Source organism: Marmota marmota, unplaced genomic scaffold (genome assembly GCF_001458135.2).
Source record: "Marmota marmota marmota unplaced genomic scaffold, marMar, whole genome shotgun sequence".
NCBI classification, from domain to species: Eukaryota; Metazoa; Chordata; class Mammalia; order Rodentia; family Sciuridae; genus Marmota; species Marmota marmota.
The window spans coordinates 11,591,979-11,605,745 of NW_025999925.1; positions in this window are offsets into that span (position 1 = coordinate 11,591,979).

Consider the following 13,767-nt stretch of genomic DNA (forward strand, 5'->3'; position numbering starts at 1 on the left):
TATATATATATATATATATATATATATATATACATACATATAATGGGTATGTATATACAAATGTGATTTTAAAATAGTTATTAAATTATATAAACATGCATCTTGCTTTTTTCACAGAAATTACCTCTCCAATATTTGTAGAGGGCTGCATAATATTTGTGTACTGTAAATCCCCTTTGATGGACATATAAGTTGTTTATAATTTTTTAATATTGCTAGCAATATTGCAGTGAATATACATTCTGTACACAAGAGTCAGACAAACTCATTAGGATAGACTGCTTGAAATGATATTGTGAGTTAAGGGTATGTGCATTTATAATTATGATAAAAATAATGAAATTGTCATTTAGAAAAAATGTGTAAATTCATCCTTCCATCTATTCTTCACCAAAAGCAGGCCTCTCTAAGCTTGGCCACTACAATGTCTTAGCACTCATATTTTGTCAACCTGATGAAAATAACACCACATGATTTTGAATATCTATTATTATTACTAGGTTTGAGCAATTTTTCACATATTTAAAGATAATTTATATTTTCTTTATGTGAACTGGCATTTCATGTCTTTTGCTCTTTTCTTATATTGGATTTCTGACCTTTTTATCATCGATTGGTAGGAGCTCTGTATATATTAAAGAAATTAGGCCACTTTGTGTTATATTTATGTAAAAAATTTATCCAGCTGGTGTTTGTACTTTAGGTTGTAACTGTTTTGTCTGATTTTACTGTGCTAAAGTGTATATAGTTTTGGTGATGAAATTTATCCATCTTTATGATTTCCAAGTTTTGTTCTTCTCTACCGTAGGTTCTCACGATTGTATTCTCTCACTATTCATGTTTATAAACACGTTGTCCTATTTCTTATAGAAAGTTTAATGAGTATTATGTTTTCATGAGCGTGGTTGCTATTCTTATCCACCTCAATTTTTTGTGTGAAGGAATGGTTTAGATGTTACTTATTTTCCCCCAAAATGCCTGTTATACTACAACCACTTATTGAATAAATCTGTGTCTAAGGAATTGATATGACAACTCAGTCTCTTAGTTACTATATATTTGTCTTTTATATTGGCTTTAATAGATCTTTTCACTGAATTCATGTGCCATTACCACACTCTTGTTTTAAAATGTTTTTGATAATCGCTAAAGTAAAATGCTTTCATTCACTTCTTTTAAAAACTATTGTCTGACTAATGTGCATTTATTTCTCCCTATATAAACCTTAGAATGGGTTTGCCTAGTTGAAAAATAAGAATAAGTGTATTTATAATATTAATATACCTACCTATATATTCAAGTTTTCTGTTATATTCTTGTTTGGTTTCTACTTAGGTATTTTCTTTTTATTTACATGCCTAAATGCCATTTTTACTTTTTGTAACTAGCTCTTGTATGTATATAAAAAATGCCATTCCTGTGTATTGTCTGTGTGTGCATGAAGGTCAAGCCTAGTTTCTTTATCAAAGTCATTTTCTGTTTATATTAGTTTTTAAGGTGAGTCTTCTGGATTTTCTATAAATGATTGTGTCTTATGAAGATAACATTAGTTTTACCTTCCCTTTATAATTTTTTATGCTTATTTCTTCTTCCTATCAGATTTACAATGGGTGTCACATAAATTCTAAATAAATGGACACACTTGATTTATTCCGTATTGTAATATAACCACTCCAGTGATCCTTAATGGGCATGGCATATGGCCTCTTGTTCAGAGTTAAGTGCAATCACTAAAGCCATTTTCCATATATAAGAATTTGTTCAAACAACCCAAGCAAATAAACAAACAAAAACTTTAAGGAGTAAAAACATTAATGTGAACTCAGAAAGAAATAAAATATTCATGAATGTTCAGGATAGAATAAAGGAAGAAGTCATATTTTTCTTTTTTTAATCAAAAAGAAAAAGAGGCTAGTAAATATCTTGCAGGATTGGATATCCTAAATTTTGAGGTTGCACTTGGCAGAAAATGGTAACTTAGGTCTTCTGATTGGAAACAGAAGGAAAATAATATATTTCTATATATTATAGCTGCATCTATTTGAATATATAGTCATCTGGGGAAAATCATATTATGACAGTTCAAAAAATATCTTAGACTATTTTCCTTTTATCTAAGTTTTATTAGCATTAGTCACTTTTTTCTCCATTTATAGCCTTGGTGAAAATTGAGTCAGATATTTATTTAAATAAAGTACAATTCTTAAATACAATTCTTAAACAGAGTAAGTAGATTAAATATGAAGCTAAATTAAGTCTAAAACAATTTATGCTATCCATAAATAAATGCCAAAGATTATGAATAAATAAGATCCTTTAGGGTTTTCTTAGTCCAAAATGGGCTGCAGTGTAAAAGGTATGTCAATAAAAACATTCCTCTTCACAATTACTGTTTTATAAAAATATAAGAAATAGAAATGTTATATTGCTTTATTACATGGTATTTTGTCTCAGCAACTTAAAATATGGTTTGTTTCTTCAGCCATGGGGAGAATAACATTTAATATTATAGGTTAAAATATTGACATAGATTATTATACTTCTGGCTGTAGGTAAAATCATTTTAACATACTTTCCCTAACATTTAAAGTAATTTGAAATACCTCCTTACAATAAAACATAACATTATGCATGTCTCAGCACAATTATCTTAAATTATAATTGAAATTATAATACATGAAATATTTAATTAAATGTTTTAAATCTTTCTTTTTTGTTTTTTCTTTCTTTCTTTTTGTTTTTGCATTACTAGGGATTGAACCCAGGGGTGCTTTACTTTAGAGCTAGGCCCCAGACCTTAGTACTGTTTATTTGGAGATGAAGTCTCATTGAGTTGCTCAGTGAATTTAAACTTTTGATCCTCTTATCTCAACCTCCTGAGTTGTCCATATGTTTCTTTACAAACTGTAATACCTACATTAAAGTTGGGTGGATGAGACAGTTATGGTAAGGTGGTGACTATATGTTTATAGGTTTGATTTAATAATGCCACAATGTATGCATATATCAAAACATCACATTGAGATAACTTTATGCTTTTACCAGTGACCAACACAGACATAAGAAATTTGAAACAAGTGCATTTTTTTGTTTATTTTTCTTTGTTTGTTTGTTTTTATTGTTGTTGCTTGGGATTAAACCCAGAGGCTCATGTAAACATGTGCTCTGTCACTGAGCTTGCACACATAGCTAGTGATTCTTATAATATTTTATAATCACAATGACATCATGTCTTTGTTTCATTTAGTTATCCTAGGGACTTTGCTTCACAGACAGACTTTCAATTTCAAAACAAAATTGCAAAGCTTGTATAAAAAAGGCAATGCTGCAATATTGCATAAATGCTTCACTGAATTCTTAGAGATTTCAAAGGTCTTGGTTTGATTTACATAATTTTTGTCTTACTATTTATAGCGATGATGCCACTTAATTTGTAAAATAATTTGTGATATGCAATATGATTAGATGGACATTTTGAACTAAAAAGTTTTAAATTTTATAGTAAAAAACCCATTATAATGTAGGACTTCATTCATCCAATCGTCACCAAATTACACTGAGAAAAATTAATTTTCTATTTAACTGAATTATCAGTTACTCTTGAATTATAAGGAATACATTATTGAATGTTTTCTGCAATATAATGTAATGAGAAACTAACATGAATTTGAAAGACTGAGATTATAAATCAATCTGAAATGATTTCTGTAAATAATAAACTTGGAGGATCTCTTCATCTTTCAAATTTGAGATGAGTAAATTAAAAGTACATCAAAATGGAAGTCAGGTACTCTATCAACTTTTAAAATACTTTGTAGCTGGGCTTGTTGGTGCATCTCAGTGACTCAGGAGGCTTAGGCAGGAGGATTGCAGTTTGAGGCCAGACTGGGCATCTTAAAAAGATCCTGTCTCAGAATAATTAATAAAACATGTTAGGGATATAGCTCAGTGGTAGAGCAACACTGGGTTCAATCTCCAATACCACAGAAATAAATAAATAAATATTTCATTTGAACTACTGTAGGAATAAATTTTTTTCCTACTTTTTCTATATATAAGCAGAAGACAACATAATAAGGCAAGGAGTGGAAATATTTCCTGTTTTGCCTTTGATGATCTCAGTCAGCATCAGCTGAAAATATTCTTGCATTAATATTTTCCTGTACTCTAGTAAATAATCTGTCACTCTAGGCTATAGTCTGAGACAGTGACTCAGTTCTGTCCAGGATTACACGTTGGATGATAAGCAATGATTGAGAATACCAGAAAGTTTCCCCCACAGAGAGCCCTGGTTTGAGTAACAAGTGCAGAAACAAATGATCCACAACTTTTAGCAAGTTTGCTTTAAATAAAGGAAGATGTGGGCCCTTAACTTTTATGTTTTTTTTTTAAACACAGCAAAATGTTTCATTGTTACATATCCTTTATATTCTACTATACTAGTACTTTGTTATCAAATTTCTTTTAGCTTTATAATTTTTAAAATTCTTATTTTTTTTTCCAATGCAGGGAGTTAATCTTTTGAATTCTCTCAATAGCTTACATTCCTGAGAGGGAGACTGATAGCTATTTTGCTTCTAATTAGTTCTGTAAAATCCCTGTTAATACTGATCTCCTTTTGTAGTCTCAGATGGCACCTTTGCCCTAAAACTAGGTCTTGTGGAGGGGGTGGAGAGCAGAGAGCTTAACTTACTGCCCCAGGCAGTTGCTGGGACTCTGGCTGAGGAGGTCTTCTCATGGGAGCAATGAGCATCAACTCACAGATGGCTTGCAGTAATGACCAGACTACTGTTGCTTCTACTTTCTGAGCTCAGTCCGTCCTTAATAAGTAAGTTCATGAATTAAAGATAATTTTTCTGACAGTGGCCAAGCTTTCCATTCAGCCCAAAGTATGGGGTGAAAAGAAAATTAGATATTATCATAATTTCTTTGTAGATGTAGACGTTCCATATATGTTTGATAAACTGCAAATGTTCTAAAATAATTTCTATTTAGTTTTTCACTTCTTAGACATTTCATTGTTCTTTCATGTTTTCTATCCTTCTTCAGACATATCTAATTTACCTTTTTTCCTAATTAAATACTTAGTAAATCCCCGATTTAAAATTTTACATTTTTCAAATATTATTTTTTTTCATATAAAATAGACTTTGCATACTTTCCTATTTTTCCTTCTGTCTTTCCTGTTATTAATGTCACATAGTTTAATATTTAAGAATACATAGTTTATTTAATATCCACTACATGAAGAAGCTATTTCTTTGGCAATGTTTATCCTTATTCTAATAGATGAACTTTTTTTTTTTTGAAATGTGATGGGTTCAGTGGGTTCACTTTAATTGTGTAGATCAATATGAAAATAGCTTCTGTATTCATAGAATTATTTGATTTTATCTGATATATGTCTTTCAATGTATGCGCACCTTAAATGGACTTTAATGAAATTTTAGGGAGCTCTCTTTGTCTTTCTTTTTGAGTATTAAACATTCTCTTTACATTTGTTCAAAATATCATGTGGTTGTTTCTATTGTGACTTTTTGTCATTGTTTTCTAAGTGATTTTTACAAATTAAAAAACTATAGTATCTAACTTGTTATTCTTCCAAAGTTCTCGGATCTTTTTAGTTATTCTGAGTGTTTTTTTTTTCTTGCAAATAAACATATGCAAATGATTTTTTACTTTTTCCTCATATATCTATTTATGTCTTGCTGCTTTATTTTAGTTCCTAGTTGTACTGTCCAGAATTTCCATGGAAATCTAAATAACTCATTTGCATGAACTGTCAGTGGTGTTCTAGCCAGACTACCATAGTAGAGGTGTGCAGATGTAACCAACTTACAAAAGAATACCATAGCAGGATTATCTGTGTCTCTAGCAGTTTTCTCCCAAATATCCGGAGCTTGGAAGGAAGACATATTATCCGTTTGGAACATGTTCTTTAAAAATAAATCTGATAAAGAAAATTAATTTCTAGGTGGATTTTTTTTTTGTCTCTTCTTTAAAAACACACAAAGCAGAAAAGAATGGTGGGGGGAGGGGATGCATTAAAGTCTTCTCAGGAAAGACAGAGAGATGTGCCACTCTCCAATAAAGGATATCTGGATGGATAGCTTCTGACATGGGACTGATCAGAACTCAGAATGCGTACTTGGAATGGGAGAAGTTGGCAAGCTGGGGAGAAGAAATGGCAGGTCCAGGAAGAGCCTGAAGTAGAACACAGCAGAAATGAGGAAACATCTGCAAAACATGTTACAAGAAGCAGAGACCTTAGTCTCTCTGACATGCCTACAATCATGAGAGAACTTGAAAAAATTAGAAGTTGTAAGTAATGACTACTTTTCACTTGCGTTCTAAATATTCAAGGCTTATTTTTTGCTATTGTACTTTGTTCTTCAAAATCAGTCTCATGAATTTTTGCAAGCACAGACATTGTTGGTATTTTAGTATAATTCGTTTTCTTTAAGTTCACTTCATTGTCAATATGTTAAGTGAAGTATGATTCTCTAAACAAACAAACAGAATAGTCAAAATGTACTATAGCCATGTCCCATAGGATTAGTAAGGCACAGCTTTCACACTGACTTGAGCTACTATATAAAAACATAAGAACAACCCAAATGGTCTGAACACCATATCCAATTTTTCTATTTGGAACATCACCTCGTAACACTTCTGGCAGTTAAACTTTGTGATCAATCTGTCTCTCTGGTCATTCTGACAGTGAATTTTATCTTACTTGTGAAGTTAAGTCCATGGTAAGCATTGCCAGACCCTCTGTCATTTTGTGCTACAGTCATTCCTCAGGATCCTGAGGGATTGATTCCAGGCTCCCAACAGAAACCACAATCTGTAGATGCTTGAATTCCTTATATAAAATGCTATCCCATTTTCATATAACTTATGTGTATCCTCCTGTACACTTTAAGTCATCTCTAAATTGCTTATAATACCAAGTACAATAAAAATGCTATTCTAATAGTTTTTCTACTCTATTATTTAGGGAACAATAAGAAATTGAGTCTATACGTGTTCAATACAGATGCATTTATTTTTCTGAATAATTTTGATCCACAGTGAATTCAATCTAGAGATGTTGAACATGTGAATATATACTCTGATATGGGCTTAAAGCTTTTTATTTTTCAAGCTGTTTCTGTCATTTTGTACTAGTTATTCCTCAGTATCGAGAAGGATTAGTTCCAGGATCCCCACAGATATCAAAATCTAAAAATGCTCAAGTTTCTTATGTAAAATGCCATAGAGTTTCCATGTAACTTACAGTCTTCCTGTAAGTCTTCTCTAGTAATGTTATTATAATAACTTATAATCTTCACACTCAATCTCCAATTCATCAGTAATAAAATATTATTATATGATATTCCATCATTCATCTATTTCATACATTATGGAAAACATTACCATATACTATGTCTTGGGTATTGTACAAAGCATTTCCTTTAAGGCTATTGAATTTAAAGTCTATGAAATGATGATATATTTGTCTTTATTAGCATTATTGTAGAACTTACATGTTCCAGTAACTTCTTATTCTTCAATAAAGCTACGTGCATATATATACCCATTCTCCACATACATACCCCAAACTATGGTCTTCTAGGACTACATATCTATTCATATTCAATACAGACTACAACACTAGCTTCAGACAAAAGGAACAACATAGTTTTCTCTGCAAACCAGAACAAAGTTCAATCCTGATAAGTCTTCTCTGTGACTATCAAAACTATTAATTAAAATGAAAAATTCACAATGAAACTTACTATTTTGTATAGTTTCTATGTACCAATAAATATGAAGAAAAATTACTTTGAAAAATTATTACAATGATTAATTAAAAGTAATCAAAGCAGGAAAGAAAGCTACATATTCAGCCATTTTTTTGTTTGTTTGTTTGTTTTGTTTTGTATTTTGGGGCATTACTGGGCATTGAACCCGCTGGCACTTTATGCCAAACTATGTCCCCAGCTCTTTGTCATTTATTTATTTATTTATTCATTCATTCATTCATTCATTTGTTCATTCATTTTTTTTGAATTTTGAAACAAAGTCTCTCTCTAAGTTGTCCAGGCTGACCTTAAACCTGCAATTCTCTTGCCTCAGACTCCTAAGTCACTGGGCATGCTTGATTGTTCATTGTATTTTTTTTGTACCAGGGATTGAACTTAGGGGCACTCGAGCACTAAACTATATCCCCAGCCCTATTTTGTGTTTTCTTTAGAGACAGGGTCTCACTGAGTCGCTTAGCATCTTGCTATTGCTGAGGCTGGCTTTGATTTGAAATCCTCTTGCCTTATCCTCCACGAGCGGCTCGAGAAGCTGGTATTACAGGCATGCACCACTGCAACCAGAGGCAGTTCAATGTAGGGTTCAGAACTTTATTTTATATAATAAATACAACATAATAATCCAAATTCTTATTGATTGTGTTTTGGATTGTCTGAAATGTTTTATTGTTGATGAGCTCTCCATAATATATAATGCCATAAGAAACAGAATGGCAAAAAGTCATTATGAACTCTAGCAATTAAAGCAATTATTTATGTAGGAAAGATTCTTATTTGAAGGGTCATTAGGTGGAAAATGTATACATTTCAGAGTTTTAAATAATTTAATAGACTTTCCCTAGATTTGCCATGAAATTTGTATCAAGTCATACATCTAGCAGAATAGCAAAGTACCCATTTTTTTCCCAAATAAAACTAGATACTAGCAAACCCTTTGAACTTATACAAACAGGATAATTCAAAATATCTCATTATTGAAATTTGTATTACCACTTCAGTAAGTTTAAACATCTCCATTCTTTTTTTATGGAAAAAAGTTTTATTTTAAAGTATGTTTGTTATTAACCCCTTGATTCATTCCAAAACCCAAAATAAATGCATGAAATGTCATTTAGGAGCTTCTTAAAAATTTCTATTCCAGTTCAATATCATAAATTAGATCATATAAATTTTCTATGGTCCATAATACTCAATAAACGTTTCATAATAATACCAAGGAAAATTCTGAATATTATATTTCTACTAAGTAGAATATCTTATATTAAAAGCATTTTATTTTCTTTTAATTTGTTATCTATGACTGCAGAATGCATTACAATTCATATTACACTTATAGAGGACAATTTTTCATATCTCTGGTTGTACACAACAAAGTAGAGTCACACCATTTGTATAATAATGTCCATTGCATTCCACCAACTTTCCTACCCTCATACCCCCTCCCTTCCCCTCCTTTCCCTTTGTCCTATCTAAAGTTCATCTAATCCTCCAATGCCCCCCACCCCTAACCACATTTTGAATCAGCAGCCTTAAATCAAAGAAAACATTTGGCATTTGTTTTGGGGGGATTGGCTTACTTCATTTAGCATTATATTCTCCAACTACATCCAATTACCTTCAAATGCCATGATTTTATTCTCATTTAATGCTGAGTAATATTCCATTGTGTACATATACCACGTTTTCTTTATCCATTCATCTACTGAAGGCCATCTAGGTTGGTTCCACAGTTTAGCTATTGTGATTTGTGCTGCTATAAATATTGATGTGGCTGTGTCCCTATTGTATGCTGTTTTAAGTCCTATGGGTATAGACCGAGGAGAGGGATAGCTAGGTTAAATGATGGTTCCATTCCTAATTTTCCAAGAAATTTCCATACTGCTTTCCATATTGGCTGCACCAATTTGCAGTCCCACCAGAAATGCATGAGTGTGCTATTTCCCCCACATCCTCACCAACATTTATTATTGTTTGTCTTTCTGACTGGAGTGAGATGAAGTCTTAGAGTAGTTTTGATTTGCACTTCTTTAATTGCTAGAGCTTAAACATCCCCATTTTTTTAACTAGTAACTTTCATCTTAAGTGAATTACTTACCATGCCCATTTTTATTGTGAGATTTGGGTTTTGTTTGTTGCATAAGTTTATAAAATATTTTTCTTAAAATATTTTACTTTTTTAATCGAATTTCGATTGGTTCTTTTTAGTTATTCATGACAATAGAATATACCATGTCCTAATTACAAAAGCATATAATATATACTGTTGTAATTCACTCACCAGTGCTTCCCATTCTTTTCCCTATCTTCCACACCCCTTGTTTCCTTCCCTCTATTCTACTGACCTTTCTGCTATTTATTTATAGTTTTATTTTAAATCAGTGTCTTGTGGATGTACTTAATGGTGAAATGGCAAGATTCACTGTTAATTTAATGTAGTGGGGGTATATTTTCTTAAATATGTCTCAATATTCCCATAGGTTTTTTTCTTATTTTTTAACTTTGTTGCATAGAAGTTTTAAATATTTCATAATTTATCAGTCTTTTCATTTGTGTTTAATTATTATGCCATCATAGGCATATATTACATGAAAAAATTCAGACTATTACATTATACTTTTTGATCCTTGTAATGTATTTTGCATAATGATATACTTGCAAGTGTATAAAATTTAGATTATTTTTAAAATAAACATTTTATTACATATAACATTATACATTATATATGCTTTTTATATAAATTCTCTATAGAAAATCTTTTAAAAGGGCTTATATAAATTTTTATTGGTGCATCATAATTATACACACTAGTGAGATTCATCCTGCTGTGTTCTTCATACATGAAAATAATACAGTTTGCTAAATTTCATCCCCTGGTACGTCTTCTTTCCCTCCTCTCCTCCCTCCTCCGATCCTTTGTTATACCTTACTCATTTCTCTTCTATTACTTTTCTTTAATTAGTGCACTATAATTATATATAAACGTGAGATTCATTGTGGTATATTCTTTGTACAGGGATACAACATAATTTGGTTGAATTTATTCTCTACTATTTTCCCATGTCCTCCTTTGATCCAATCCCCTTCCTCTACTCCTTCTTCTACCCCTTTCATTTTTATGATATCCTTTTGTTCTCTCTCTAGTTTCCACATATGAGAGAAAACTTTTGCCCTTTGACCTTCTGGGACCAGCTTATTTTATTTAATAATCTCCAGTTTGTTCCATTTACCTGCAAATAACATAATTTCATTCTTCTTTATGGCTGAGTAAAACTCCTTTGTGTGTGTGTGTGTGTGTGTGTGTGTGTGTGCATGTGTATGAGAGACATTTTCTTCTTGTTAGTAAAACTAATAGGTAGCTATCATTTTGTCATGTCATTGCATATTTTTGACTTTAGCAAATCTGAAAGCCACTTGTCTTGCATAGGAAGCCGACAATGCCCACTTATCTGAAAAATATTAGTTATTCATTAGTAATTTTTTGCTAATTTCTTTAGTTGTGTATTTTAGTACTGAAGAATATTCTGTCTTACATAAAAACAAAGAAGAAGGACCAAAGTTCTTTGTTATTATATGTGGTCTTTAAGTGTGTCATGTTTTCCTTGCTCATATTGATGAATGAGTACAAAGAATAGATCCAAGTAATGTGGTAACTGTCACTTTTTTATATTGTTCTGGTCCTGTCTGTGAAAAACAGTTTAAAGCTAGAAGTAAAAACTTAGATACACAAGTTAGCATTCATTGAAAGTTGCCAAGATTACTTTTAAATTAAAAAAAATTGAGAAATATATCAAGATTTCAAAATATATTAATTATTGAATAGCTGGAACCATTGAGAATTTTTTTTTGGACATATTCTGTTTGATCACTTCTTCATTTAAAAGCAATTTTTAAGAAGGGAATTGCTACAAAAGAGATTTGATCATTTCTTCAACATGATTAATCAAAATTTTTATTAGTTTAATTAACCATCTTTGTTTCCAGTTCCTAGTCAATAATGCCACAAATTTGTATTTATTTATCTATCCATTTATTTATGTTTCATTACTATAGATTAAACCCAGAGTATTTTACTCTTAGCTATACTTTTAACCCATTCTATTTCTTTTGAAACCATGTCTCACTAAATTGTCCAGGCTGGCCATGAACTTGTAATACTCTTACATAGGCCTCCTGAGTAGCTGGATTATAGGTGTGTACTACTTAGCTTGGCTTACCAACTCTCTTTTATAAACAAGGAGTAAGGTTTCAAGGAAAGTTCTATGGATTAGATCTCTGGTTTTCTATTTCTCAAACCATACTTTTCTTCTATAATCCATGCACAGTTGGTGCTGGTTATTTCTTTACAGTCCAGCCCTAAATTCTACTATCCTGCTCTGGGTCAGTCAGAAGAGTAAGTAGAGGATCATTCAAGGAATCTTTGATGTATCACAATAGTGAACAGTTATTTAGATAGAAGTTATCCAAACCATATAAAAATATGTCTCTGAGACCCAAATAAATATATCCCCTACTCAATATTTTCATAGTCAAATCCCTAAAATTCTCATGATCCACCAAATGTCACCACTCATAAAGGAATGACAAAGAGAGAGTTGGACTAGAAAAAGTGACAGTGTTTAAAACTTTATTTTTCTGATTTTTACAAAAACATTGACCAGATAAACCCTTTGGCAGATTCCTGCCAGGACCTTGTAAAAATTGTTGCAAATGAGGTCATGGAACTTGAGCTTCATTTGACATCAAGGTAAATCTGTCTCTACTGAAAACTGTGATAAGCCTATAAAATTGCTCTGCCTGTCTTTCCTCAATAAATCAATCCATTGCTCAGTAATTGGTAAACTATAAACATTTGGAAAGAAAAAGTAGAAGAAGTTATAGAATGATGCCAGATTATGGTTCACTGTGAGCTTCATCTAAACCATCCAAACAGTGGTAAACAAATGCAAGTCTTAACACAGACAGATGGACATTTTGTTCTTTTATTCATCAACAATTTGTTTATAAAAATTAAGAAATGTTAAAAGGCTGATAATATATAAATGTTGTTTGCTAAATATAATTGTGGGAGTAAAAGTAAAGTACTCCCCAAAATGGAATACATATAACACTTAATTTTATATTTTGGAAAATAGTCATTGATAAAAGAAAAAGAGCCATGATCCAGAAAACAATAAAAGGAACTTTTAAAAGCAAATACAATATGATGTAATTTTTGCTAAAATTGGTTCATAGATACATAGGAAACATTTTTTTAAGGTTTCTATCAAAATATTAGCAAAGGTTTTATCACTAAAGCATACCATTAAGAGTACTTTGGAATTTAATGTGGTCATTTTTCTTTGAAAAATTGCATATACTACATGTATTGCTTGTTGAAATTTGTTGTGCAATTATAAAGCCATTATATTTAAAAACATAATATACTGATGCTCAGCATGTAAGTGACAAAATAATATACCACACTCATATAATAGAAAACTATTTTCATTCACATAAACTTCTTGCTATTCAGATTTTTTATATTCATTTGACTCTAGTTTCAAATTCATAGCATTACTATAAGTCTTGATGAGTCCATGAGTTTTCTGATAATTTTTAACTCAATCTTGATGAATCAGGTGATAATCTAAGTCTTGCTTTCCATGTTGTAAAAATCCCTCTATTCCTATAATAAAGGCTTCATCTCTACCTAATTTTTTTTTCAGTTTCATAAATGAAACTCTTTAAGACAGTAAAATATTATGCAAATTATCTGTGTGGATTACTTATTTGGTTAATGTGTACACCAAGGGTTATAATAAAATAATTTGTTTTTTTCTATTTTTAAGCACAAGGAAAAGCAATACACTTTTGAAATTAGAAGATGTGTGAATAAACAAACATACTGCAAGTAGAACTGGGCTAGCATACTGGTCTGATTAATTCTATTTTCTAGTTTTTGTTATGTGTGGTTTGTAAGGCA